This window comes from Phaenicophaeus curvirostris, chromosome 1 (genome assembly GCF_032191515.1).
Source record: "Phaenicophaeus curvirostris isolate KB17595 chromosome 1, BPBGC_Pcur_1.0, whole genome shotgun sequence".
NCBI lineage: Eukaryota > Metazoa > Chordata > Aves > Cuculiformes > Cuculidae > Phaenicophaeus > Phaenicophaeus curvirostris.
In genome coordinates, this window is record NC_091392.1 from 68,127,628 (window position 1) to 68,152,412 (window position 24,785).

Sequence of the window (24,785 nt, forward strand, 5' to 3'; positions counted from 1 at the left end):
GCTGGGCAAACAGTACTATGTGCAGCAGAAGAGTGAAGTAAAACAAAAAGGGTGGAGAGAACTTAAATAAAAAAAGAAAAAAAATAACAAAAAAAACCCCCAGGAAGCTAAAGTTATATCAAGACTCAAGAGCCAGATGGACCACAGGATGGAAGATGGTGGAAAAATGGCTTATGCAAGTGGAAAAGGAAGGAAAACAGTAAGAGCTCACCCCAGGGGCCAGGTTGGGCAGGGAGAAGAATTGAGACCAAAGCTGAAGATATGGCTCAAAATGCAGCAGTGCTTTAGCACAGAAGAGTCTATGAAAAGGGAAACAGTGACTGCAGTGGAGAAACTGTGTTTGTTTCTCAGCAGCAGTAGGACATTTGTCACACATAGGTGATTTACCTAACAGACACTACGGTACAAAGTCCAGATTCCTCACTCTGTCCTGCTCTCTGCATGTGAGATAGTACTAAGAGGCTAATTACCAGCAAGCCTGGATTTATTAACCATAATGAAGTTTGCAGCTAAAATAGGAACAGATTCCACCTTCCTAACTCCCGGCCCTCTGCCCTTACCCCTGTACAATTCTTTATACCTAAATACAGGAAGAGAAGTAAACAAAAGAGATGACACAATACACTAAGGTTGCAAGAGCGTGATAAGAATTATAAAGCAAGAAATAATGCAAGAAGTGCAGAACAGAATAAGTAACTCCACTTTGTGAAGAGAGCCTGAAATGACAATGCAGTGAAAAAAAAAACGTGTATTTAAATACACAGTCTGATACCCAATTCTGAAAATGAAACATATATATTTATACCTCCCACTGAAGGTAGTATCATGCACTGACTAGCTTCTCAAGATATGTTGTGCAAAGCTGAAAAGTACGTTAGAGGCACATCTATAAATGGCTGACTTTTACATACCACTTTTAAAATGACATGGAAGATCATCAGGCTGAATTTTATTACAGCTTGATATCAAAACCTTTTCATGATGTAACTCAATATCATTGTATAGTCCTTGCTATATCATTGCCATTGTATCTGGTTACAATGAAGACCTCAACACACAAGACGAATGTCTCACTCTTTGTACAGAAGTCTCACATTCACATGCTCCGAGTAATAGAACTATACATTGAAAATATTTTATGATGTACACTGGGATTCTCACGGGCACTGAACTCGTAACAAGTCCCCCAGCAGATACAGAACTCCCTGAAACAGCAAGCGTTAAATCCCTTGTGGATTGGAAAAAATAAAGCTTTCTCAAGGCTAATTACTCCAAATTATATTTTACACTGGTAAAAAAGAGATCTTTGACTTAGGAAACAGAGAAGACACCTCAGATACACTGTGGAAGCAAGCAACAAGAGCAGCGGCATGGGAAGAAGGAAGAGTACATCAGAACAAAGAGTAGAGTCCTCAGCCCTAATGAAAGGGCCATTCAGAGCTGCGAATTAACATTAAGCCCCCTCAACCACCCCTGAATGAAAGAAAGTGCTCATTAACCAAAGTTCATGTTTCAGGTGGAAGAAGAATCACTAGGAGTATTAAGTGAACAAATCTTAGTAATGTCAAATTCTACCTCGCATTAAAATGTTGATAAAATTTGGATAATCTTGCATCTCACCAGGCATGCACAAGCATTAAAGAATAAATTGACTTCTTTGATCTCATGCACTTCACATGTTTGTTAGATCAAGTTTTATGCAGCTAATTTGAGAGGTATGTTAAATATTGGCTCCCTTTCCTTATGGGTCTGGACCTATATTAAAGAACAGCCAAAAGGTACTGCCAGCACCTGACTTTCCGCTTATTTTTGCACTTGAGCCAATTTCTGGAAGGTGAGGGGGAGGAGAAGGGAGTACTGATGGAAGAAGCAGCAAGCTTAGAGCCTGCTTTTCTACTTGGTCAAATCTTTAAAAATGCTTTTACGTGCAGGAGCAGAAATCAAAGTAACACACACAAATCCCCATGAGTCATCCCTTTATTTTCCAGTTACAAACATTCCTGAGCTACAGACATTAATGCAGGAATTATCAGTGTGAGCCTTAGGTTAAGGCTGAAGCATTCAGGAACTACAGCAAATTCCAGGCCCCTGCCTCAAGAACTAGCTATGGCATCTCCACAACTAAGTGAACTGAAAACAGCTCCCCTACACTCATGAAGGCCTGGAAGAGTTCAAATGTTCTCTTACCTGCAGTGGTTATCTATAAAATCCAGAAAATCCAGTAATGGTAGCATTTTGTATTATTAACAGATAAATTCTCTACCTAACACAAAAACAATGTATTCCTGAGGAAAAAAAAAAAAAAAAAGGACAAGTTACCCGTACAAAGTCTACTTTGTCTGTTTTAAGTTACTGAACATCCATATCACTTAGGCTGACTCAACAGATACCATTCTTAAAATAATGAGTTTTTCTAAATATTTTGTTGAAATACTCAAGGGTTTCACAATATTACAGAACAATGGGTTCATCATTTCACAATCCAGATCTTTACAGTAGTATGTCTTGGGGTTTTTTTTCTCTATAGTTTTATAGAGAACGTAACAATTTCTGTGGTTGATCAAAATACAAACAAGAGCGAAGCTTTAAGAATGAACTCAAGTAAGATACCCTGTCACATCATCAGTAATGAAGATGCCTGTTATGGTCAGAAAACTACGCAACAGTAAACCCCACAGAAACACTTACACAGAGATGTGCAAATTCCACAGAAAATACTAACACTTCACTTCTGAAACTAGAGACTTCTGCTAACTTTGCCTACTCAGAAGCGTAAGGTTGCTGAAATCTATTCAGAAAAAGACAAAGGCAGTAAATGCAAAGAAATTAATTTGTAATTTGCTGTTTCTACTTAAGATCTCAATCCTATGAAGATTTATAGCATGAATTACTTTAATTACCTAGACAATGACATAAGGTGAGGTGGGGGAAGTGTTCAACTAGTAGCATTCAAGGCCCTGAGTTGGCTAATATTTAAAAATTTTACTAACACTGACATTACAGAATAAAATCAAAGGCATCTGTTAGTCATTGTAGGCACATTGTCACAGCTCAAAATGAAAACAGGCCCTCCAAAGCTAATGCTAACAACATTTCCATTTGTAACTGACTCATTTTTTATTCCCTCTGTGTCCATGACATGCTATTAAAAAAAAAAAATGAAAGAAAAAAATCCCCGCCACAAAACAGATGTGAAGGTTGCTTCTTCCTTCATCGTTGTGGTCTTCCAAAGAAGTCTGTGACTATCCTCGCCAGTCAACAAGCAGGATTATGTAGGATCTCTGAGTATCAAACACTGTAAAAGACACTTTGTCTTACCTTTCTGTTTCGGTGAATTAAGCGCTCTGTTTTCTAAACAGTTGTACAAATCCTTTGCTACACACACATCCCGAATACTCTCACTGACTTAGATGAACCTTTAAATGACTTACACCTAATTTCAAGCAAGGGCATAACAGGGATAAACCCATCATCACTCAGGACTGCAGTAACAGCTGAAATTCTTGGGAAAAATGTACAATTCAGATGACAGCGGTCATCTAACTTGTGATCTAGGGTTGGAAACTGAAATGCCTACGTATCAAGGTTAAATCAAGATCTGCACGAAACTGAGAAATTCAGTGTATTGGATGAATAAATCTATGGATGAATTACAGTCTAACTCTGGAGTTGACATAAAATGACAGCAGTTACAACTCTCCCTGAAAGCAAGAGTTCTAGTTTCTGGTAATGCAAAGCATTTAATATTGGAAAAACAAGAGAACTAGCACTGAAAATAATCAATTAGCCTCCTAGCCTTTTTAATTTTTTTTTCAGTGTAAATATTCAGTATACATAACCGCACTGTTAGTTTAGTTACCTATGGTATTTTAGTGACTTACAAGATTAGTGCATATTGTGCAAGTATGGCTGTACATGAGCAAAAGGGGTATTTCAGGCATCATGCTGCCCTCTGTACCACAAAACAAACACTGAGGCTTCAAAACCAGTTAAAAAACATTTAGTCACAAGCTGTTGATTAGTCTCCTTGGGAACCCAGCTCCGGCTAGAACGATGAAAACTCTGGATCCCTATGGACAAAGGGAACATAGAACCAGATGCTGTTAAGTGAGAAAGCAAGAAGAAATCCTGGTTTCACAGGAAATGTGAGAAACAAACCTGTCCGCATGCAGAACACACACGCACAAGCAAAGCACCTTTCCAATTCTCTTTGAATGGAGATACTATGATCAGGCCACACACACCTTATCATAAGAAAGCCAGCTCTGAGGTGTTAAATGTCTTTCTGGGCACCAGCCCTGCAGCAGAGGGAGAAGTGTTTAAAGGGTTCACAGACCAAAGGGCGTCATTTTTTGTCTGGCACAGCTGAAAGTCGCAGCTTTAGGTAAAGCTCCTACTTTTGACCAGTCGTTCACCATCTGAGAAGACAGCATGTTGCAGTAATTGTAATAAGGGATATAAGAGAAGTGTTGGACACCAAAACCAAAGTTAGCAAGCATTTTATTTGTGCAGTCTTTGCTGTGTGGACTGCAAGTCTTCTGTTATCTCACTGCAGTAGCTGAAGATAAAAGTTCTTATGTATTTAATATGTTTTGCCCCTCAGGGTACCAATTATTCAACTTCAAATGTTTAGATTTTAATAAGCTTTCAACCACAGGGATAAAAAAACGCAGTAGTTAATGTAAGTGACTTGCCATCTACAGCTAAACTATGGACAGAAAGAAAATCAATTATATTTCACAAATTCAGTTGTTGCCAAGTGCAGAACTTCTGTATTTCTTTTGTCTGTACACTTCACAGCAGAAGTAAGCATCTTTAGATCAATCTTGCATTCTGTATTATCACTATCTATAACCAGGCACTTAATCACTATTGGGTGTTGCTGCTTATGTGGTATTACCTCCCTCCAATTAAATCTAATGGGATGCTCCAGCCACTTTCAAAATTACACACAACTAAAAATATTCATTCTGAGCTACGAAAAGGTGCAACTCAATATTGCAGCCATTATGCGTTTGCAACAATATAAGCCAGCTGGACAATCCAAGTCTGAAGTCACTTACACTTCCAGAGCCTCCCCCCATAAAAGCCCGCAGCAGCCCCAACCTGCTTATACGGAGCCTTGAGCACAGTATCTCATTACTTGACAATACCCATATGCTAATAACACCACGCTCACTGTGAACTGTGAATCAAGATGAGCTATGCTGCCTCTCCTTTGCACCTTGGAGATGCTGTAAACACTTTGCAGTCCCCACTGCTCACTGAGAAGAAATGACGGACCCTTTTCAAACCCAGCCTAGGAGAGGACCGCTCCTCAGAGCGCACAGCTTGCAACATTTCCATGGGTATTTCCATGGAAAGGAGACCATCACACAATGCTGATTCAGTATTTCCAGTCGCTAACAACAAAAATGGTCATTTTTATGTTATCCCATGTAAGCATTTTTTGTAGCTGACATATAGTTATTGCACCATCACAAATAGGAAGAAACATGGTTTATAGGAAGGGAGGAGGACCATATTTTTGATGATGAAGGAGAGGAACAATTAAAATATGATCTACACTGCAAAGAAACATGAGATCCATCGTTTGGTTAATATTTCAGCAGATGCAACACAGAGTAATAATACTTTTATCTCCAGTACTTGACTTTAAGTAAATAAAGCAGACTCCACCAAAGGTCATACGGCTACATGCCTATCACTGGGGGGTGCAAGCCCCATGAGTCAAGGCAGAGCACAGTTTTTAGATAGGAGGGTTGGTTAATATCCTTAAGAAAAACTTATTTTGTGCTTCTACTGCCAGCTAAGAGGCGGCTTCAAACTAGGGTGTAGCGGATGCTGCAACGTGTCGCTTTTCAGGGATACAGCACAGTCCTGCTGAGGTTACAAAGGGGGCAGGAGCACCTTAGATCACGCAGCAAAACGCTACAAACCTGTTTTCCACCGTGCGTGCAGGTCACGGTTCCTGCACTGCTGCAAAGCAGAAAGGGGTGCAACTCATAGGGACGAGAGGGGCAGAAAGGGGTGCAACTCATGGAGATGAGAGGGGCAGAAACGGGGGCAACTCATAGGGATGAGAGGGGCAGAAAGGGGTACAACTCATAGAGATGAGAGGGGCATAAAGAGGAGGACCCCAGGGAAAGTTAGCAAACAGAAGGGGCTGAACAGCGGAGGAGAAAGACATCAGGGCAGAGCAGCAAAGAAACACGGCTCTCAACAAGATTCTCCCACCCAAAAGTGACCCGTTAGCACGTTTGGAAAAGGCAGCTTAACCGCCGAGGGAAAATACCATATTGGGGACAGAAGCCCAGGTCACCTGGTGGAAGGTGAGGCAGGAGGAGGAGGAGGCACCGGCGCTGCCCCGGGAGCCCGGCGGGCAAGGTGCGAGCAGGTGTGGCGGGTCGCCCTACCGCGAGAGGCGAGCTAAACACACCGACACACACACGCGAACAGACGGAGAGCTACGCGGCGCATTAAAGGCACGGAGGCTGGGAAGGGCTGCGGCGGCAAGCGCCATCCCCGGTGCCGCGGCGGAGCCCGCACGGCCCGGGAAGGAGTTTTGCAGCGGCCCCTGCCCGAGCGGAGAAGGGGGGGGGGACGGCGTGAACACCCCGCGATCCGCCGTAGCACGAAGCCAGGCGGCTTCGAGGGTCGCCAAACAAACGAGGGGGGTGCTCGGCGACCGAGGGCGATCCCCTTACCTTCGCCGCGGTTGCTCCTCCTCCTTTTCCTCCTCCTCCTCTTTCTCCTCCTCCTCCCGGCCGCGCTGCTCCGGGCGCGGGGTTCTCCGCGTCTCCAACAAACTGTGGGAGCGGGGAGGGCTCCGGCCAGCGGGGAGAAGTGGCGGAGCGGGGCGGAGCTCCCTCTGCCGGCCCCGAGAGCCCCGACGAGCTTTGCCGGGGGTCGCCTCCCCGATCCTGCCCTCCTCTCGCTTTCTCTCCCCTCCTCTCGCTTTCTCTCCCCTCCTCTCCCCTCCTCTCCCCTCCTGTCCCCTGCCCGCTCCGGTTCTCTGGGCGCTCACCGAACGCCGAGGTGCCCAGAAGCGGCTCCCCGGCGCTGCGCTGAGATGCGTGAGTAGTTTAAATGTTTAAAGTCATCGTAAGCGTTCGATAAATAAATAAATAAATAAATAAATAAATAAAAATATCCATACACAACACCTACCAAGACTCCAAAGCAAAATCCTTCCCCAGTGAAGTAGATGTATCTATCTAAACAACCTTTGGAACAAGCCGGCGATGAGAACAAAAATCTCCCGTCCTCACTGAAATCCCGGATGAAATCTCCCAGCTGTTGATGCCGTTTCCATCTGGCGTCACGTTCCTCCTGACCCTGACAACTCCTAGTGGCTCTCACTCGGCACAGGGGGCTAGCCCCACGCACAGGTACCATTGGCACACGTACAGGTAGCCAAAGTCCTGATGCGAGGCTGTTGCCGCTGTCATGTTTTCTGTGATGAGCCACTTCCACTCCTAAAATCAAGATGTTCCCTGAGAACCTCAGTTTTCACTGATTTCACTTTCAAATAAGCCGTCTTTTGTGCCTCTAGAAAAAAGCTAGAAAACACAGATCTTTCCTCAGCATCAGACAGATGAAAAGAACCCCCTCTTCGAACAATAAATAGGAGAGCTGATCTGATTCGTCAGGTTCTGTTCCTGATTTTTTTATAGGGCTGAAATGCCAATCCTGAAAGACTTACAAACCTGCTTAGTTATGGTCCCGAGTCTCCTTCCAGGCTTCACCAAGATTCCTCGTGAAGATCCAAATCAGATCTAGACCAAACACATAGTCATTTCCAGAACTAAGCCAGGTTTATCCAAACATAGCAACAGGTCCTGTATGCTACAAAGTTTCTATGATTCCAAACCCTCTTCAAGAAACCCGCAGAGGAAAAGTATATACAAACTAATGAAAGAGCAGCTGCTTGCTGATATTTCCACTCAGTTCCAAGAAATGAGACTTGGCAGGTCCTTGCTTTTTATAACACACCATGACTCATTTGCAGAGGCAGGTGATGTCAGAGCCATCACTCCCAGAATCGTGCCCCTGACGGCTTCTCCAGGAAGGACACAGATTTTCCCAAACACTTTTTAAAATAAAAAGAAGAAAGGAAGATGTGGCTCAGCTGCTGTTTACGGTAGTTCAGTTGCTGAATCTCTTCTAAAGTGATGCCAGTCCACACCTGACCTGGTGTTTTCCAGGAAATCTTCCTGAGATTAAGGTCTGAGCTCTGCAAATTGTGTTATTTTGCCTCGGCAGGTTCAGAGCTGAAGGTAATGGGTAGCACGTTCAGAACTGAAGGCAGTGGGCAGCAGGTATGGATGAGACTCACTGCAAGCTCCCGGGAACCAGGCAGGAAAGAGTAACCTGAGCCTGCAGATCAGGCAGAGAGAGGTGGGGCCTCACTCCACCATTGCTTAGGAGTTTACCTTAACCCAGTTTCAAAAAAGAAAACAAACAAAACAAACAAAAAACCCAAACAAACCCAAGAGGGAAAAAAAAATAAAAGCAGTTCAGGCAACTTCCCCTTCCTGGCACTGAGCTGGCGAAGCCCTTTGTGACGCTGCTTTTTCTAATGGTTCTGTCTCTGCCACTATTCCTGGTCCAGCAGCTCCTCCACAAAACAGGAAAGTGCAAAAACATCTGAGAAATAATGTGGGAGAGGGGACATCAACTCCAGTTTTACATACCTAAACAAGCAATGAAATGTGCAGATACCATACACTTATCTTGTTAACAGGAAGCTTGTTTCCAACAATCCTTCAAACCTTGAAGAATCAGATTATGGAGAGGTCATATAGGTCATTCATGTGAATGAACACTTACAGGAACACTAACATCTAAACTGACATTCCCAAACTATTTGGACAATATACATGCTCCCTAGGTAAATAATAGTAATTTATACATGGAATTTCATACCCTGTGAGAAGCCGAAAGGAAGACAATAAATGCTATTAAAGAAAAGGTTGGGGACTGCTTCAGCCCTTGGCAGGGATAAACAGTGCCTCTCTTCCCCCTTCCTTCTTGGATAGCAGCCCAAGGCCACCCCCTGCTCCAGTTCTCTTTAACAAAGGACAGAAGACAAGTGCAGAAGACCACTGTGGGGGTGATATTTTTGTTTGGTTTTATTTGAGAAGAAAATATTTAAAAGGAACAGAGATAATAGGAACATGGAAAGAAAATGGAATGTGAAAATCAGAAAACAGAAATCACAAGAATAAATGCACAAGAGAAAGATTTTGGGAAGAATTAATTCTATTTCTATGCTTTATCAACTTTTCTTCCAGATATATACAGTAGATATGGGCGTTTATAAGATTGATTTGCATAATTATGAAGGCAATATAACTGCAGATAGGAAACTAGAACATGGTATCACAGGGGATGAAGGAGATATCTCATTACTGGGTTTGGAAAAAATATGTCAAAGAATTTAACTTCTGTTGTGGAATAGCCTAAAGATACTTCCTGTGTTGGGAACCTGCAGAATGACTTACATGCAACAAACAACTTACTTATTCTCACAACTGTCTGGCAGACCTAGCAGAGTCTGTTTGCTGACACTCCCCCTTCCTATGTGGAATTCAGCCAAACACCATAGCCCCAGCAAGCTGCAAACTTCTTTGCAGGTGTCCGTGCAATGGAAGGTACAGTGCAGGCTAACAAACCTGCAGATTCATGGGGAGCACCATTGTTCAGGCTGTATTGAAAACAGACGCACAAGCATTCAATTTCTACAGTATTGGCTGCAGCAAGCTTGGGGATTTAAGATTAACTGCTTGATACTGGAATTTCCACTCTCATTGAAAGCAGACACTACCGTATCCATAGAGTTTTTGGAAGAAAAATATACAAAGCAAGCCTGACTTTTCTCTTTATTTTAAGGCATGTGCAGTTAAAGACGGAAACAGCAGAATTGTTCCTGGTTTGTGATCATAAAAATGTGAGCTTAATCTAAAGGAATCTACAGCAAATGAGATAACATAACCAGACTGGCTATCAGTCCATGCTCTTCCATTCTTTATGCCACTGAAGAAACATGGGGGAAAAAAAATGACATTCTAAATGGGGAAACTGTTTATTTGCTGCTTGGATAAATTCTAGAAAACTTTTTTTGCATAAAGACTAACATGGTCCAATCTAGAAGACAACACTTGCCAGAGGATCTGAAGAATAAGCATAAAGATTCTTCTAGTCTCAATATCATTTTAGTCTGACTGGGAGGTTTTTTGGGTTATGTCTACTTTTTAAATATTCTGCTTAAATGTGTTGTCCTTGGTGCCATAAAAGTTGGGTTGGGGTTTTTTTCAGACCATTTTCATTACAAACTAAGTGAATGTTGTTCTAAAGTCAGATTTAATTGCTGAGTAGTAAACCTATGAATAATATAATGGCCCCAAAACTGGTAAGACAGATTTGGTCTAAACATGTTGGGGAAATTCTAATAACTTCTAAATTAATTAGAAGCCTAGGGTCTGCTATAAAAAAAACAAACCTTGGGCAAACCCTCTAATGTGCTTGGTTTTGTTTTTCTCTCCCTGCCATGCTCCTCCCCCCAGGAAAATGAAATATAAAATATAAAATATTAAACTATTAAAAAAGCTTCTCTCTCCCCATAGGCTTTGGAACATAAAGAAGTAGTCAATACTTTATTGAAGAGCTTGTGCATAGCTGATTAATATTAAATTACAGAAGCTACTTGCATTTTCTTTAATAACCTTTCTAGGGAGGGTTAGTTCAGGCACACAGCGTAAAGCAGACAACAGAGCTACTCATTATGTAAATTCAAAAAGGAAGGAGGAACCCATTGTGTCTGTAACCCTGTCCTCACAGAAACCAAACTTGAGAGTCAGTTCTGAACCAGAGGGAAGAAGTCTGGACTGCTCCTGGCTGGCTCATGCCCTTTATCTCAGGTACGGAACCAAAGGATCACAAAGGGTTCCCAGAAGCCTCATTTCCAGCCAAGGAATTATTCTTCTGAACAGCTTGAGTATACAGCAGAGAATATATCAGGTGAGAACAAGGTTTCTGTCAGAGTGCAGTCATGGCAGTGGACTCCATGGAGACTTCCAGCAACTGTGACAGATAAGAGTACCTCAAAGAGCTGTCATGAATCATTTTGCTCAGGTTATATGAGGAAACAATCTGTACTGCAGCAAAGTGGCATTTAAAAAAAACAAACAAAAAACAAACAAAAAGCAAACAAACCCAAAAGACATGATCATTTGCCTGCAGTCTTCCTGGTGCCTATAGCCCTAAGTCAGAGAATGTAGAGTTACACCTCCCGGATGTTCTTGTCTCTCTTCTTCTTCCTTTGGAACTTGCATCAGTAAATATACATCTTCCCCATTTGTCCCTTAGTGATACCGCTGGGGGTTATCAGATCTTTATTCCTTGTTCCTAATTATTGTTACATCCATAAGGGACGTTATTTGAGTATGCTGACTAGGATAAATGAACTAGCTGTTTATCATGAGCAAAACCTCTTCAGCTGAAGCTGCCACCATCAATGACTTGCAAACTTGCCACCCAGTCATTCTGGTTACTAATGCATCAATTAAAAGCCATATAAATTTATGACTAGGATTAAAGTTGAATGCATTATGATTAAAAGCCTTCCAGTAAGATAAGGTCTCTGTGACATTATGAATTTTCTGGCATTTCTTTTTGCATAATCCTATGTGGATCACAATCAGCTAGTGAAGCAACACAGTAATGCAGAGGACCTTTCTCCCACTGAAGCCACGGGAAGTGTTACCATTTATTTTGGAAGGAATTAAATCAGACCCAAATCTTTAATTTGTGCATTATGCAATCTCTGCACTGAGATCTGGTTGGCTGACACATGGATTTGGAAGCCCAGGACCCTGTTCTGAAAGAAACCTGAATCATAAGAGAAGCCATATGGGAACCACTGGCATCACATAAGCAAAGCTCAGCATGTTTGTGATTACTAGATTTTGATCTGTCCCCTCTCAAAAGCTACATTGTATTTGATGGATGAGACTCTAATTGATTTTAAGCAAATAAATTGCAGATTGCAAAGCAAAATCAAATGTTGTTATCCATTTTGATGCCTCCATATTCCTATCTTACAGAGACAAAAATGAAATCAGACACAATCAATCTTTTTATATCTATGCTCTGCTCTTTATAGGGAAGCAAGACAGATGTTTTTTATCACAATTGTATGTTTATTAGGAGAGAGGTAGAGCATTAAACTTCAGCTATTTCATTTTCCTTATATCATATTCACGAGAAAAGAAAGAGGGTGGGCAGAAAGGAAAATATATAACTGAAAAAAAATTTCATCTGTTTCACCAGAGTTTATAGATGTTTCTGTTTTTTCTTTTTTCCTCTGGAGTTTTGAACTACACTTCTCTAGTGGAGGAGGGGGAACAATCTTAATCATGTGGCTCATCCCAAGCCTTCAGAATTCTTAAGGTCAAGCATTTAAAATCAAGAAATTTCTTTAATAACTATGACTTGTTGATAAAAAAAATGCTGATATTTTTATTTGGGTTTGGGGTCTGTAGATTTCATGTTTCCTAGCAGAAATGTCAGAGGGAGAGGTTCTTGAGAACATTACAAGGATTTGGTGCATTCACAAAACTAAAGCCACTTAAGGTTTTAAGAAATATATCAGCTATCATTACCACAATGCTAAAATCACTAGATTGGTCAGAATTACTTTGTAAACTGTATTTTTACTGTTAATTGCACTGAATTTTAGTTTTGAAAATAGTCAATCCTTTTTATGAGGACAGAAGGGCCCAGTTCAGCTGTTGGACCTGTTTAAAGAAGGTCATCTGAAGTTCTGCATTTACAGATGGGGGGAAAAAAACCCATCATTTCAGAACACACTTGCTTAGTTCTGATTGCATAATTATTTCCTTAGCTGAGAGAAGTAATTAATAAAGCTGATGAAAATATTTGGTTACATAGCTCCTGCCACAGACCTCAAAATTGTCTACCAGCATTACTGAATCTGGAAAGACAAGCTTCATTTTACAAAAGGAGTAGCCAAAGCTCAGCTAGTACTGAAAAAAACCTCATACTACTATCCTGAAACGTGGATAAGTTGTGTTTCTATTAAAGCCTAAAATCATAGACTTTAAAATATGGTATCATCTGACCCTAGGATATCAGAAGTGAAAATAACAATAAGTGCATATAAAAAAACTCAGGGTGTATACATCTATGGCTTTAAATACATTTTAAGCAAATTTCATGAGTTTTGGTGGAAGAACATGACTTGTTATTTCTGGTCAAACCACACTGGCAAAGCTGAAGAGGTTCTGTCGCGATGGGAAGTTGCACCCAAGGCCCATGGAAGCAGGGCCATGGTGGGACCCAGGAAACCAAGTTCCCAGCATGATGCTCTGACCATTAGGGTGTCTTGTACAAAAATGCAACAATGTCTCTGAATTTGATTTCACACAGAGTCAGAGATGTGGTCCTGGAAACTAGGACTGAAAATGTTATGGCGTGATTGAAAGGCTGCATACATCGGCACTGGTGAGACTGCATCTTGAATACTGTGTTCACTTCTGGGCCCCTCACCTCAAGAAGGATGTGGAGGCTCTGGAGCGAGTCCAGAGAAGAGCAATGAAGCTGGTGAAGGGCCTGGAGAACAAGTCTTATGAGGAGCGGCTGAGAGAGCTGGGGTTGTTTAGCCTGGAGAAGAGGAGGCTGAGGGGAGACCTCATTGCTCTCTATAATGTAGAGAGATTGTAGAGAGGAGGGTGCTGGCCTCTTCTCCCAAGTGGCAGGGGACAGGACGAGAGGGAATGGCCTCAAGCTCCGCCAGGGGAGGTTCAGGCTTGACATCAGGAAATAATTTTTCATGGAAAGGGTCATTGGGCACTGGAACAGGCTACCCAGGGAGGTGGTTGAGTCACCTTCCCTGCAGGTGTTTAAAAGATGGGTGGATGAGGTGCTGTGGGGCATGGTTTAGTGTTTGATAGGAATGGTTGGACTCGATGATCCTGTGGGTCTTTTCCAGCCTAGTGATTCTGTGATTATTCTGTGATTAAATGCAACTAGACAAGCTTTTTCTTTCTTAAAGGAAGGTGCCCATGAAATAGTTTCATTTCCATACAATTCTCAAACATATGTGATATCCAGGTTCATAACTGATTAAGTCTATGACAGATGTGGCAGATCTGTAGATACTTGAAGCTATGCTTTTTCTTTAAGGGACTCCAAACCCATGGTAGTATCAGCATCAGAAGTATATGTATTACCAAACTCAGGGAAGGCTAATAATAATTAGAAGGGGAGACTAAATCCTATCTGTATTACGATCATTATTCAGCCAGTGGTAGATAACATACTGAGGTGGTCACAAGTGTTTGCTTCGATATACCGGCACATGAAGATGCCACCTACCATAGCAGACCTTACGCAGCCCTTGTGGAGAGCTGGTTGGAGGCCCTCTGATGCAGTCTGACACTGAGCAAGCAGTCTAATGGCTACTGTCAAATATTGAATAAAGATCTGCCTAGAGAAAGTGATTAAACACACAAAGCTCATTAGGTGGACTGTAATGGCTTCTTAACAGTTTACTAGCACTTACAAATAGTATAAGGCAAAGTGAGAACATAAATACAACCAAACAAAAGCATGCTTTAGAATGACAGGGTTCAGTTACTTGGGTTGACTTTTGCCCAGTCTCTACGCACGCTGCAGGAGTCACTGCAAACAATAAATGAGACACAGAGATAACAGAATATAAATGATGTGCCAGACAACTCCCACTTTTAAAGAAATTTTAGAACCTTTCTTATGGATGCCTGAGATAATATTCTACTTTAATTGCCTTATACATTTATCGCATGGGCCACTCCTGATTTCTCACCTACATTTAAGATCTTGCCTCAAAGACCTGTGAACCTCTTGTGAGATGTTTCTTCTTCTCACATATCTTTAAGTAAGTTGAAGGAGTTGAGGATGACTCTACACTAACTCACCAAAATATCCCGAACACAATGGGACATACTGCAAGGTGGGAAGCATCTTGTACAGTTTATAGCGCATTGCTTTTCTTGTGTCCCATTCTCCTTCCTCCACCATGTGAGGAGTTTTTAATCTTAAATTGATTCTTCTCAATGCTATTTTGCACCACTAGCTTATTAAAACCTCTTTAGGTTACTTACCTTAGAAGTTCACTGCAGATGTTTTTATTCAGAAACAAATATTTTCCCCTTTTATTTAATAAGTAAGCAAAGCTTTAGCAATTTTCAGACATAACTGATGGATGTCCTTCCAGAGGTCTGAAAGATCTTTTGTACTCCAAAATAATCCTGTGTAGTAAAGAGCACATGAGAGATTTCAGATGGCCTTCACCGTATGGATATTATTCCAGAGAGAATCAGTGCAAGGGTTTTAACCCAAGGACTTATGAAAGTTTACAGTGTTTGGCGCCCTCTTTCTCACTGATGCAGCAATTGGGAGGTGGCATCGCCAGCCGCATGACACATATCTTGGAAATTATTGAACTGAAATGGCTGGGGCACAGAAAAAAGTACTCGGGAAAACTCTTATCTGGAGGGTTTTTTTTTCCCCACTGCCTCTCACCAGGCCTGGATGGTGGAAGGGTCTTTGAGAGCACCATCCCTCTTACGGCCATCCTACCATCAGCTTTTTCAGCTTTTTTTCAGTTGTGACTGGAGAAGCGATATCAGGATCCCACCACATGCCTCCACCCTTGGGCTTTGGGTTGCATTCAGACAAGGGATGTTTTTGCCTTTACTGTGTTTGCCAAACGTCTGTCCTCCCTCTGCTCCCCTAAAAGTGTCCCTCCCCAGTTCCCAGCCCTGTGCATCCAGCTGTAGCCTCCTAGCCTGGGAAGCGTAGCTCCATGGTTAGGGATGGTCCAAAGGCTTTGTACAAAGCAACACCTCAGGACATATGAAACATTGTCTGGACTTGTTTTAGTCCACTTGGAAGCATGTTTTATCTTGTCTAGCTGTAACAGCAATTTTCTACTGTCCAGGTGGCCACCGCCTAATTTGCTTAACTTTTGCTTAGCTCTAGAGTTGAGCGAAACCATATGCAGAATCATATGGCATAACCATATGGCATGATGATTTTTGTACAGATAATACTAATGAGCTGAGAGTCTGTGTATTAAGACGTATTTATAAACCTAGTATAATACCAAAGTAGGGGCACGGGATGGTACTGGACACTTCAGCGCAATAAACCATTCAGCTGTGCTGAACAAACTGGAATCAAACATAGTCCTACGATGGCCTAGGAGGGCCATGAGGTTGGGGACAGGTCAGGATGTATGCCAATGTGTGGACCTGGCTCCTGGGACCCATAGCCAGGCAGGGTAGGTCTGTGCGGAGCTGGAGACCAGGCCTGCTGCAGCAGCTCTGGCAAGGGACTAATTGCCCTGAGGGACTGAAATGGGGTCATGGGCTGGGGGTTGGGCAGGTACAGTGAGGGCTGGTGGTGCTTCCAGGGCCATGACACGTGGGGGCATTGATGCCTTGCTGCAAACCTGCTATTTGATTGTTCCTAAGGAAGACTCATGGCATTGCCCCTGGTACACAGAGAGGCAGTGGAAAGGAGCATAACACCAGCGAATGAGGTGTAAACATGTGAGGCTGGTTTTCTTGTCTAACAATTTTTAACCATTTTATTAATAGGACTTATTTTATATTAATTAATTTGGACTGAGAATATTTGTGTATTGGAACTGTACTACTACTAATTAACTGTGTGTTGTATCTTAGTTAGCATGTCAGGATCTTAATTAGACTAAAAAATTCTTGGCTTGTGTGTTACCCCTTTGCTAGTAACAAGATTTTGCACATAAAATCTTCTCCATCAGTCCTGGCCTCTTTGCCCATTCCTTCTTTCCTTTTTATTGTGATACCCCATCACTTTTGCCACCCCTTTATAACTACTTGCTCTTTTGATCCAAGAGGAAATGGTTAGAGACCTGCTCATCCAATCAGACATTCATAAGTCCATAGGGCTACATAGGATCCACCCAAGAGTATTGAGGGAGCCAGCGGAGGTGCTCACCAAACCCCTTTCCATCATCCACTAGTAGTCCTGGCTGGCTGAGGAAGTTCCACTTGACTGGGAGGTTGGCAAATGTTACGTCCATTTACAAGAAAAGCCAGAGGGAGGATCCAGGGAACTACAGGCCTGTCGGTCTGACCTTGGCACAGGAGAAGGTCATAGAGCTGATCATCTTGAGTGCTATCACACAGCACACACGACAGCCTTGTGATCAGGCCCAGTCAGCAAGGGTTTATGAAAAGCAGGTCCTGCCAGACTAAGCTGATGTCCTTCTCTGGCAAAGTTACCTACTTAGTGGATGAGGGAAAGGCTGTGGATGTAGTGTACCTGGACTTCAGTAAAGCCTTTGACACCATTTCTCACAGTATTCTGCTTGAGAAACTGGCTGCCACTGGCCTGGACAGGCGCACACTCTGCTGGGTAAAAACCTGGCTGGATGGCTGGGCCCAAAGAGTTGTGGTAAATGGAATTAAATCCAGCTGGAAGCTAGTCACAATGTGTTCCCCACGGGTCAGTGCTGGATCCAGTCCTGTTCAATATCTTTATCAATGATCTCAATGAAGGGATTGAATGTACCCTCAGTAAGTTTGTGGATGACACTACGCTGTACGGATGAGTCAATCTGCTCGAGGGTAGGGAGTCTCTACAGAGGGAACTGAACAGGTTGGATCAATGGGCTGCAATCAATGCTATGAGGTTCAACAAGGCCAAGCGCAGAATCTTGCACTTGGGACACAACTCCATGCAACGCCACAGGCTTGGAGAAGAGTGGCTGGAAAGCTGCCTGGAGAAGAAGGACCTGGGGGTGTTGGTTGACAGCCAAATGAATATGAGTCAGCAGTGTGCACTTGTGGCCAAGAAGACCGATGGCATCTTGGCTTCTATCAGAAACGGTGTGGCCAGCAGGTCCAGGGAGATGATTGTGGCCCTGTACTTGGCATTGGTGAGGCTGCACTTCAAATGCAGTGGTCAGTTTGGGGATCCTTACTTCAAGAGGACATTGAGGTACTGGGCCATGTCCCAAGAAGGACAGCAAAGCTGGTGGAGGGGCTGAGAACAAGTCTTATGAGGAATGACTGAGGGAAGTGGGGTTGTTTAGTCTGGAGAAGAGGAGGCTGAAGGAAAGACCTTATCACTTTCTACAACTACCTGAAAGGAGGTTGTAGTGGGGTGGGTGTTGGTCTCTTCTCCCAAGTAATTAGTGATAGGATGAGAGGAAATGGCCTCAAATTGTGCCAGGGGAGGTTCAGGTTAGGTACCAGGAAAGACGTATTCACTGAAATGGTTGTCAGGCAGTGGCAGAGGCTGCCCGGGGAAGTAGTTGAGTCACCATCCCAGAGGTATTTAAAAGATGGGTAGATGAGGTGCTCAGGGATTTGGTTTAGTAGTGGACAGATATGGTTGGCTTTCATTATCCTTTCCAACTAAATGATTCTATAATTCTGTGATTCTAAGTGCACGTATCAACACTCACTGGCACAGTGATAGGCCAAAACAATTTTTGTCCTTTCTAGTGGCAGGAAGATGTCAGGCATTTGACCCCTCTCATGCTAGGAGTCCAAAAAAGAAGTGTGTTCCTAAAGACTGACAGACCCTGACCTCCATACACCATCACTAGAACACCACGATTGTGAGACTTGCTGAGCTGACTTCCCCTGCATCCCGCTACAAAGCCAGGCAGCACCAGGTCCCGTCCCTCCCTCCCTCTGTGATGATGCACAAGAGGCACAAGGGGCACAAGGGACTGATAAGGGGAAGTAATACAGAGGGGGGAAAACCATTATGCCAGGCTCCAAGTGACAGGCATGTCAGTGGAAAGGCTCTCATGCATGACAGTATTGCGGTCCATCACTGCCTCTGCACCCGACCACCACCAAAAGCAGTAGAAACCTGAGCTCCCTCCCCTCCTGACCTTTTACAGGGGTGCTTTTCAAAGAGCCAAAGAAAGAAATAGAGCTTAAATGCAATGATAATCACCCTATCTGTTTACAGAACCATTTTGCCACATCTTTTGTGGTTTTGTTTTTTTAAAAGGGTGAGATTTTCAATGCTGGGACTTGTCCTCATATATATATATATACAGTGCCTAGCACAGCCAGGGCTTCGTGCTGAGAAGAGACTCTGTATCCTATGAAAGCAGGCAAAATAATAACAAAAATAATGCTAGTCTTTCCTTCTTACATGTTCCTGTGTTAAAAGAATAAGCAAGCGCTTGCCCAAGAGAAGAATTTCTTCTTCCTCTGGAGTGGTGTCAGCCAGCAGAATTCACCGCTCCAAAAGGGCAGAGACACCCAGACTGCTGTTGAATTTAAAAAAGGGGGGTTGAATGGTCTTGATCAGGCGATGCTTGTGCCTGGTGCAGCTGTATGGAGACAAAAGGAAAAACTGAGAAGGACTGAAACTCTTAAAACATGACACGGATGACTTAACCCCTAAAATGAACAGACCAAGGACTGGGAATACACTTGTGAATACAGATATTTCTGGACTATAATAAAAATAGGAAGAGAAGGAATTGAGTTAATCCCAAAGTGAAATAAAAAAAAAAAACCAACAACATTTACTGGAAATAACTAAATAGATAATCTAGGAGACTCCTTGGAGGGACTATAAGAGCTTTCAGATTCACAACCATAAGACAGCAATACATGACAGAAATGTACACAGCAAGGCACTGCTAGCCTATCTGATCTAACAGAATTTCAAGGATCTGTAACCCTAAAAGTATTCATGGATTTGTGGGTTCTGAACAAAACATTGCAGGTTTATGAATGTTGCATTTAAAACTTGAGGGGTGTATTTTTTTTTTTATAGATGTAAGGAAATTGAACCTTGGATATCTGGAACATCATTCCTTCTCAGTCTGAAAACAACAGCAAAGACAACGTCAATGAAACAGTCAATGGGATTTCTACCTTCAGACTCCAAAGATCTTTCAAAAATAAAAATGTTCTAATTTCTTTAAATTTCTGGTCCTTTTCCCTTTATCTTATTGCAAAGTGAAACTTATTCCTAAACTGTTTTGATAACAGTTGCACAAATTATTTTGCTCTCTTATTTTTAAACATCATACAAGCCACAGGAAATGGCAATGATTTTGTTGTAACACTGCTCCTAAATGTTCCCTCAAAACTGAGACTCCGTCGCACTATAAAATGGTGGTGTATCTGCATTAAAAAAAGACAAACCTCTTTCTAAGGTTTATTATATGCACACTGTAGCATGGAATAAAGGTAAGAATAAGCATATCTCAGATTTCTTTTCTTTTTAAATTGTCACAGACATTTGTAGTCCTAAGAAAAGTGTACGTCGGTCACAAGGGAGTGTGAATAGGCAGGCTCTGGTTTTGCACATGCACACACAGGATAGGCTGCTCTCCCCTAGAAGGGCACTATGGCTAGCTTTGTATTTTTCTCTTGTTCTCTGCCTCCAAATTCTATCCTGTCCTGTGGAGAAAGTGAATTGCTACATGGAGGAGAATGAGACACAGTGAAGATTTATTCAGGTGTAATTACAAAAACACTCTGAGATTCTGAGATGAGAATTGTGATAAAACTGAATCCAAAGTCTACTGAACTCAAAAGTCTGCTTTCAATTTATGGGACACTGGAGCATGCCCACACATACTGCAAAATTATTACTGAACTTTACAGAGTAAATGACTGTGGCAACAGATAAATCAGGATGTACACAGTACTATGAAACTAGAATTAATTGTCCTTTCCTGTGCCTTTACCCTGCACTGTTCCAAAGAGATATTCTTGTTATCCTAATCTAAGTTATAGGCTGTTAAATTATCAGCATAAAGACTGCAACAACTGAAAACAAATCAGGAACAATGGCTTGAGCTTCCCTGTCTGTGAGAACAGGGCAAATGGTAGAGACTGCTTTTCAGTGCCGAGTTGAACATAACATATATAACATCTGACAGCAGCCCCAATCAAATCACTGTGGCACAGAGAGACAATACTCCCCCAGTGTCAGGCTCTGTGTGCTGAGAGCAATATTCAATTAACTTTCCTCATTTACGAGGTAGATGCTGGAGCAGTATTGAAGGAATTCAAAAGCTTAGTTGTAAATGAAAAATTCCTGTGTGCTTCAGTCAATGTTCTTCTCCCAGGAAGAGCAGAGAGAGAGTTCCATAGCTCATTTCTTTAGTGGAAAAGCAGAGAGACGTGTTATGTTACGCAGTCTTGTCAGCACTCTCCATTCACTCGCAACTGAACACACACAATAGCTAAGAGTGTCCTAATGGGGACACCAGAGTTTTCATGCAACTCCCTGTGTAGATCCCTTGAGGAACTACTGGCCAAGAAAGCAGAAAGTTTAAAGGAAAATGCTGTAGTTATGAGTGAATCTTCTCAACATGGGGTTAACTCCTGTTGGATACCTACATGACCAGCACTGGCATATACTCCAGCATGACAGCCAAGTGAATTTTCCCATTTCAAGCAGATATGAACTTCTCCAGTTCAGACTGTGGGCTGTTTTCTCCAGAGAGCAGTTTGCCCCATCGAGTGACTCCAGCTAATGGCCACTCATGGCTAAATCTGAGATTTGGTGAACCTGATTCTTGTTTACTTTGCCACAGCAGTGCAGATTAATCACTTCATTAAGTACATAGATATTGTATTTCTTCATTTACACTTACTTGAAATTCCTATAAAACTGTAAGAATTGGGGCAAACTAAGCTTTAATGTAAATGAAAACTAGAAAATTATATATTCAGATAATAATTCAGTCTGGAAGGGACCTCTAGAGGTCATCTTGCTGCTCAAGGCAAGGCTAATTTCTGGGTTAGCTATGGTTGCTCAGGCACTCATACAGTTGAGTCTTAAGTATCTCCAAGAAATTAAAATTCCACAACATACCTATGTCCATGTCGCTATCTTGACAAACTTTGTGGTGATTTTTTTTCGTTTCATGCACTTGAAATTTTCCATGTTCCATCTGTGCCCATCACTTCTCATCCTTCCCCTGTGCATCTCTGACCCATGTCTGACCCTGTCTCCTCCCAAGGCTTTTGTTAGGTTGTTACAGACAGGAATAAAACCTTCCCTAAATTTTCTCTTATTAAGGTTGAAGAAACACAGCTTTCTCAGACTGTACATCATATGCTGGGTCCTACACTTGGGGCACAACAACCCTGTGCAGTGCTACGCACTAGGAGAAGTCTGTCTAGAAAGCTGCCTGGAAGAGAAGGACGTGGGGGTGTTGGTTGACAGCGACTGAATATGAGCCAGCAGTGTGCCCAGGTGGCCAAGAAGGCCAATGGCATCTTGGCTTGTATCAGAAATGGTGTGACCAGCAGGTCCAGGGGCGTTATTCTTCCTCTGTACTTAGCACTGGTAAAACCGCACCTCGAATACTGCATTCAGTTCTGGGTCCCTCACCTCAAGAAGGATGTTGAGGCTCTGGAGCCTGTCTAGAGAAGAACAACGAAGCTGGTGAAGGGGATGGAGAACAAGTCTTACAAGGAGTAGCGAGGGAATTGGGGTTGTTTAGCTTGGAAAGGAAAAGGCTGAGGGGAGACCTTATCACTGTCTACAATTACCTGAAAGGAGGTTGCAGAGAGGTGGGTGCTAGTTTCTTCTCCCAAGGGACAGGTGATAGGACGCAAGCTGCACCAGGAGAGGTTCAGACTGCACATTAGGAAAAAATTTTTCACGGAAAAGGTCATTGGGCACTGGCACAGGCTGCCCAGGGAGGTGGTCAAGTCACCGTCCCTCGAGGTATTTAAAAGAAGGGTAGATGAGGTACTTAAGGATGTGGTTTAGTGGCAGATAGGTATGGCTGGACTCATGCACAACCTTTCTCTCATCCATAAGCTGCTTTTTCAAAACAAAAACATGATCCAAGGACCTTTCTCCCTGACCATTCCCAGCAGACTTCTCTCTCCTCATATCTCCAAAGCTTTATGATTTAAACTTTATTTTGCAGTTCAGAAATAAATCCCAGGACTTGAAATCTGTTTCCATTTTCAAATCACCAGATTTCTGAAATCAGTTGGCTATGAAATCTGGTTTACCACACACCCCTGTTCAACACAAAAGTTTATGTTGACAAGTTAGTGTAGGTTGCAGGAGTGCATAATTATAATGCAGCACTGTGCAGAGATCTGGTGCTGTTACTGTCTTTTTATGGAATATGAAGGAATTCATTGCATAATTTAGAATTAACTTGATTCTCTGGGTGTGAATACAATGCCTTTTCTTCTCGACACAGGAACAGAGTATTGTTCAAAGTACGTCTGTCCTCATGAAAAGATATTCATTTTTTCTAAGTAAGAGCTATAATAGAATGAAGGTCTGTTTTGTAGTGGGCCTGCTTTTCAACAGGAAGGCTTTCCTCTTATCAACATCTTTTAATGAAGTTTTATTTTCATATTAGGAAGATTTCATTGCTGCTATTAAATAAGACTTAATGGGCCAAGGATTGGAGCAAAGTGATACAGAACTCAAATAGCTGATGGCAAGATTGTTGACTGTGGATCTCACAATACACTGGAAAGAAATAGCACACAGTCTCACATCATCATTTGTCAGCATATGATTTACCAAGTTTTTCATCCTCATTGATAGATTTCATGGAGTTTATAATGTCATATTGACCTAATCCTTTTTCTAGTCATCAATTTATATCCTTAAAATACTTAAGTATATTAAATCTTTAGAGTTACTGCAGTAGACCTTTGTCTTCAGAAGATTTATTATTCTATGCTACAGGAATGTGATTTTTAATGACCTGCATTTGAAATTATTTCTCACTTGTAGGCTGTTTTGACCATACAGTAATAAAAATGAGGCACAGGTCTCCTCCTGGGTCCCAGGAGGACAGCAGTAAACTCTAACAGCTAACTACTTATAGTATTACTGTTTGCATTAACTTAAATTGTGGGAATATGCCAAAGAAATTGCAGTTGACTTCTCATTATGTTGCTTAAATTTTAGTAGGCTTTATTTCACCTCATTAGGGCTCATTCTTGGGCTTGGGTTTGTTTTGTTTTGCTTGGAGGCCTGTATTGATACTTGGAAACAGAAAAAGTTGGCTGTTGGGCAAGTTTTAATAGGTCATGACAAGGGGTAATTTAGAATTGCCTTTTCTACCACTGAATCATCTTTTGGACCCATCCGAATATCCAGATACTTTTTTTACTTTCTACCAACAGCCGACACTCCATTTGCCCAAAAGTTGTTCCAGCATCCTGCAGACTCCAGGCCCATGTTGTCACAGCTGTACTTATTATAATAGGAAGCTTGTTGTTACATGATAAATATAAAACAGAAAAGAATTTATTTAGCTCAGAGGTATAAAGCTAGAAAGTATCGGGCTTCTAAACTGAAATAGATTTCTAATTCCAGAGCATTAGAAAGACACAACAGTGCAGTATAGAGGAATGTGGACTGTCCTCTGTAGGAAGGATGCTCTCATATACAGAAGGTCAGCCATTCTGTATCTTTCAGAACTACCTTCTTCACAGTCAATACTGCATAGATACTGTATAATCACTTCTGTGGCCACTATATTGAAGCTTGTGAGGTTGCCTGTCATATCCGTCTACATTACAACCCCTGGACAGGGAGATTTTTCTTCCACTCTCTTTATGTACCTTTTGCACTGCTTTAAACAATGGGATCAGAGTGAGAGAAGCACCTCCACAGCAGAGTCCTTTCAGTGTCAGCAAGTTTTCCTGCTTAAACAGGAAAGACTGTTTAAGAATGTTACGATTGCTTAA

At 42.1% G+C, this 24,785-nt stretch overlaps 2 protein-coding genes across 3 annotated transcripts in view; one reads left to right on the plus strand and one right to left on the minus strand.

Annotated features, from left to right (window-relative positions):
* Positions 1-11,157, minus strand: part of EPS8 (EGFR pathway substrate 8, signaling adaptor) — a 140,829-nt gene extending 129,672 nt beyond the window's left edge. Inside the window, exon 1 of one of the 2 annotated variants that reach the window (XM_069861829.1) lies at positions 11,146-11,157. The gene's annotated coding sequence lies outside the window, so the exon portion shown is untranslated. Of the gene's footprint in view, positions 1-7,709; positions 7,966-11,145 lie in introns of those variants that run through there. The other variant, XM_069861828.1, reaches the window with a different exon arrangement.
* Positions 1-24,785, plus strand: part of MGST1 (microsomal glutathione S-transferase 1) — a 274,023-nt gene that overhangs the window by 19,580 nt on the left and 229,658 nt on the right. The window lies entirely within an intron of this gene.